Below are 6,173 nucleotides of genomic sequence, written 5' to 3' on the forward strand. Positions count from 1 at the left end.
CAATTGTGGCAATATTTTCCTAAAAGGATTGTCGCATAGCGTTGGAAAATTTCCAAGGTGGATTGTTTTCATGAGTTATATTCCAAGATGTGGATTGTCGATTGTAGCAAGGTTCTTATGACAGATTCTTACGAAGCATTGGCAACTTTTCCCAAAAATTGGATTTTGGCAAATTATCTGAGATACGGATTGTCGCTTCATCGTAGCAACATTTCCAAGGATGGATTGTTACGTGACATTGACAACTTTCCCTAAATCGGATTGTCATATATCATACAAGAGTTGTGATGGCAACTATTCCCAAAGAAAAGAGGATTGTCATCACAGCAAAAGCACCGACATACTAGTTCACTAGCAGCAAAGTGCCGACGTACTGGCATAGCAGCATTGAGGATCGACAAGCAGTGATCTTTTCAAAGACTATCACAGCGGAAATTGGAGGCAGTTACAGGCGTAGCAGTATTCAGGCGGTATTCTCTAGCTTGCGGAAGATCGTCACATCAAATCGGTTACTCTTTTAGAAACGTGTGCTCGACGGTGCAGGATACGCGTTTCTTAACTCTTTTATATGTTTAGCTAATGCTAGTTTGCAGGTATCGGCATAACAAGAGTGATTTAGGATCGTAGAACGTTCTGAATCATTCTCCGTCCCTATTGATACTTTGACTTTTGTTTTTGAAACGTGCGTTTCTCCAAAATCAGTCAAAGTGGGGGCTTCTGTAGACACCCAATTGTGTCTCTCCAAAACCAAACCCGGTGATGAGTACCTTTCATGTCGAATCGTAATCAAATAAAGTGAAAGTGTGGAAAGTTTAGTGTTGCGGATAGTTTTAATTTATTCTCTTCTCTCTGTTTTTGAAAATCTATTTTAAGAAAACAGTCAATCTAGTTTGGTTGTTCCATGATATAAGTCCAATAGTAGTGTAGTTGGATAGGGCCTGAAAAGAGCTTTCCAATGATATATTATAAGCCCCAATTCCGATGAATATTGAGGAAGTTATGGCCAAATTACTAAACTGGGCTTGGTTTGAGCCTCATATGCGGCCCAATAATCTAGAGGAGGGCCTAAGATGGATTTATCATTCCTAATGCAATTAGGAATGGCTTTAGTCTTCTAGATTATTCTAGAAGGTTCTTTTCATTCCTAATTCAATTAGCATTGATAAATTGACTTTTGTTGACTTTTAAGAGTTTTAATCAGAATAAAAGAATGTTTTTGAGGAAAATACGATTTTATCCTCCTGTACGGTTAATTTCTATCTGATTTTAGAAAATGCGTCATTAATTTAATTAGCGCCAAACGCCAGCATTAGCGCCTGACGCTAAGCTTGGCGCCTGGCGCTAATGTTAGCGTCTGGCGCTAACCTCGTTTTTGCGCTTCAGAACTCTGTTTCGATATTTTATCTATTTGGCTGATTTTCTCTATAAATAGTCTTCTAAAAACTCCGTTTTCATTCACCAATTCTCACCAACTCTCATCAAGAAATTCTTGATTATTCTCTCTCTCTTTTCTAAACTAGCCTTTTCTCAAATACAAAATTCGGCATTCACAAGACCTAGATACACCTAGCCATATTCGAAGTTGTCTTTTCCCTAGACGTGAAAGGTTTTAATTTTTGAGGGTTTGGTCCCAAATTTTTATTTCAATTATTTAATTTAATTGTTTTGTTTATTATTTTCCTTTAAGTTACTAACGCATGTATTTTGTTATTAGAAAGTGATACGAGGCATCCAAGTAAGTGCTTTAATTGTTTGCATTGTTATTATGATATAGAAATTATGTCTAGGTTGTTATTATGATTCCTAGTATCATGTTAGGATGCTTGAATTTTTGAATGACAACAATAAATTCCTAGCATCATATTTAGGGTAAAGAATATATTGTCAGTTATGATTTCTATGATGCCTTTTATTTTATTTCCTAATAGTATCGTGTTAGGGCTACAGCTTTGATTTTTATTGTTTGGTGACATGCTAGGGTTTGTAATTAATCTTGTTAGTATCATGCCTAGGATCTTGCTATTATTATTATGCTTTATTATTAACACGATGATGATGGTTTTTTTATGATTATGATTGTTATAATTATTATTATGATGATTATTTATTATGTTGCTTGATTTTTATTGTTATTGCTTTATCACACCTTTTTATGCATGTTTTAAGGGAATTGGTACTTGTAATCACGCTTAATAAGATAATTAATAATCTTGTTTAGGGTTAATTATGATTATAATTCAAGTGATCGCCAATAATAGATTTATTTGTGCATTAATATTCAACCAACATAGATAAACAGGTTTAGGGTTAATCCTATTGATTGCATGTTAGTCAGAAAGCGCACATGAATACGATCAGAATAAAATAAAGGCCTATTATTAGGGCAGGTTCAATCTCTTTTAGGTTGGATTTGTACCATCATCCCCGAACTACCAGTCATGGGTTAGACCTATTGGAGTTAACGATCTCTTGGACTGTTAAGGGGTGTAACCTTCACCTTATGAACGGTTTACAAGTTCCTAAAACTTGTTGGCGACTCTTTTGCTCTATTTTCTTTCCCTTTGGACGCCACCTTACTTTAGTGTATGATCATAGTGGGATTCAAGCTAGGGGTAGTGCTTGAAATATTCCCTACAAGCTCCCATAGACAGGTGTGTCATTTTACTATACTGAGGTTATAAATGTCTGGGTTTTCTTCTTTTTTCATGTCAACAGCAAAAAGGAAGGTGTCATCATGCAGCGTAAAAATGCAAGGCGTTATCATACAACGTAAAATTGTATGGCGTAGGTGTTGCGTAAAATTTCACTTCTTCCCCAGCTTTGCGAGATTTACCTCTCAGAATTAAAAGGTAGAGAATTACTTTACTTTAGGCGTTATCTCACGAGTCGACAGACACGCCAAACCATTCAGGAACAGACACTTCTTGATTGGAAGCAAATACGGTAGTTAATGCGCTTACTAGCTTACCGGACAGTTAGGGTGTCGTCCACCCCCTGTATAAAGAGCGACGAGACGATGTTGCACCTATGTAGTCACGTGCCTCCAGTCCTTAGACACATGTACTCATCTTGTGGATAAAACTGCTGAGAGAGTTGCCGATTTTCTTCTATCTCACTGGATTTGGATATATGCCTCCAGTCCTGAGACATATATTCCTATCTTGTGGACACCGAGTATTGCGTTTTGACAAGAAAATTGTCGAGAACTTTATTCAGGCTGCGAAAGCCAAAACATCCAGGCTACGAAAGCCGAAACATTCAGGCTGCGAAAGCCGAAACATTAAGGTTGCGAAAGCCGAAACACTTTTTATCATCTTTTCAACTTGTTAAAAACAGGCTAAAGTTTCAATTACATATCGAGGGACTTTAGACCAATGATTACATGATTGGGAGGACATCATCCCCTTTTAATCCTTTTTAAACCGATCTCTTCTCATGACATGACATCACCCAGAACACCTTTACTTGTAAAAGCTTTCTACAATTGCAAAGGATAAATCTAGATTCTTTAGCGCGTTAAGACATATAAAATACTTTTTTCTAGCCTTACTAGCAACTTATTTCAAACACTTAGCGAATCAAGGATCGTTTCGACATCCTTAACATTTCTGAAACATTCTCTATTCTTCGAGAACTTTGCAGAATGAGTCTCTGATTTATTTCCTTGACTACTTTGATCATCGTCTATTCTAGACTTGATCAAAGTGGGGGGCTAGCTGTAGACACCTAATTTTGGCCTCTTGTCCCAAAAGGAAGTGTGATGATGTTACAAAAATCCGTTCTTCATGCTAAATCAAAGTTGAAGTGTTTATGGACTACGAAATGCATTATGAAGTTAGTTAAAACTCTTATTTGAGACCAAGTAATATTAGAGGCTTGTCCGATTACTAATTAGGCCTAAAACATTACTAATTAATAATGGACCCAAATGCGGCAAATGCAATGAGTCGATCCAATGGATCTTACATTGTTGAAAACCGAGCCAAACAGATAAAATATCCATCAAATTCCCATGCAAGGCCTATACAGATGGATATCCCTTTCAAATAGCTTTCCAACGGTATATTATAAGCCCACTTCCGAGTTAAAACAAAGAAGTTATGATAAAAAAACTAAACTGGGCCCTAAAACCAACACCCTTGCACTCCAACGACATTAAATTTTGATCCATAACATATTTTAACCTAATTTTAACGGCGAAAGTATACATTTAGAGATTTCCAATGATATCTCAAACGCCTTAGTCCGACTCTGCAATCAAAAGTTATGAAAGTTTTAAAAACACGTTTTCGTATAAGGCAAACCGCAAAACAGTGCAACTCAATCCGTTGCACGGCGCGTGCGACTCATTGAGATGTGCACGGCACCCGGGCGACTCAGAGAGTTGCGCGCGCAACCTGACGGTGCGACACTAAAACCCTAAACCTAGATCCCTATGCCTATAAATAGGGGTCTTCATTCAGCTCCAAACGGACCGAAAATTCAGAATTAAAACCCTATTATTCTCAAAACCCTAATCTCTCAACTTCTCTTAATATCATACTACTTTTTCTTCTATCTTCCCAAATACTTTCCAACCCTAATTGAATCCATTGAAGTCCTTGGAGGTACGAAGAAGAAAGAAAGTCCATGAACACATTAAACGGAGATTTAACATAAAAGAAGAACGGTTAGTTTCCTGAGCACTTAGATAAATCACTTTTCCTTTATTGTTTAAATAACATTAATTGAATAAATAGTGTTGTTTGATCACTTTCAACAAACTTTTAATTAATTAATTAATTCACATAGTATTCTTTTGCTAATCAAGACTAGAATTTGATAATTAATTGTTGTTTTATCACTTAAAACTAGGCGAAGATTGTTTATTTTGTTCTTTTCACGAATATTGATTAAACAAAGAATAACGATTTTTTTTAATGTAATTCCTACGTGATTAATGCTTGTAAATAAAATCAACTAACTTCTTGTCAAAAAAATCAACTAACTTAGTCTTTAGGTATCATGTTGCATATATTGTTTGGTAATGAAATTTTTAAAAAGGAAGAACTAGTAGAGGTCACACTAGGGTTAGAATAGCTGTAGGGAATATTTCAAGCGTTATCCTAGCTTGAACCCCACTGTGATCATATACTACAGTACGGTGCCGTCCAAAGGGAAGGAAGATAGAGAAAAAGAGTCGCCAACAAGTTTTAGGAACTTGTAAACCGTTCACAGGGTGAAGGTTACACCCCTTAACGATCCAGGAGATCGTTAACTCCAATAGGTCTGGAACCATGACTGGTAGTTTGGGGATGAAGAAACAAATCCAACCTAAAAGAGATTGAACCTGCCCTAATAATATGCCTCTACTTTATTCTGATCGTATTCATGTGCTCTTTCTGACTAACATGCAATCAATAAGATTAACCCTAAACTTGTTTATCTATGTTGGTTGAATATTAATGCACAAACAAAACTATTATTGGCGATCACTTGAATTATAATTATACTAACCCCTAAACAAGATTATTAATTATCTTATATAAGCGTGATTACAAGTACAAAATTCCCTTTAAACATGCATAAAAGGTGTGATCAAGCAATAACAATAAATATCAAGCTACATAATCATAACAATAATAATAATCAAAATTATAATAAAAATATTCATGTTAAAAATAAAGCATAATAATAATAGCAAGATCCTAGGCATGATACTAACAAGATTAATAGCAAACTCTAGCATGTTACTAAACAATAAAGATCAAAGCTTTAGCCCTAACATGAGACTAACATGCTATCAGGAAAGAAAATAGGAAGCATCATAGAAATCATAATAAATATAAGCAAATCAACCTAAATATCATACTAAAGAAAGCATCCTAACATGATACTAGGAACATCCTAAACATGATACTAGGAATCAAAATAATAACCTAAGCATGATTTCTATATCAAAATATCAATAAAAACATTAAAGTACTTACTTGGATGCCTCGTATCCCTTTCTAATAACAAAATACACACGTTAGTAACTTCAAGGAAAATAATAAAACAACAATTAAATTAAATAATTGAAATAGGGATTTGGGTCCAAACCCTCAGAAATATCAAACCTTTTACGTCTAGGGCGAAGGCAACTTCGAACTATGCTAGGTGTTTCTAGGTCTTGTGAATGCGGAATTTTATAT

The sequence above is a fragment of the Chenopodium quinoa genome, unplaced genomic scaffold, assembly GCF_001683475.1.
Source record: "Chenopodium quinoa cultivar QQ74 unplaced genomic scaffold, ASM168347v1, whole genome shotgun sequence".
Lineage (NCBI taxonomy): Eukaryota > Viridiplantae > Streptophyta > Magnoliopsida > Caryophyllales > Amaranthaceae > Chenopodium > Chenopodium quinoa.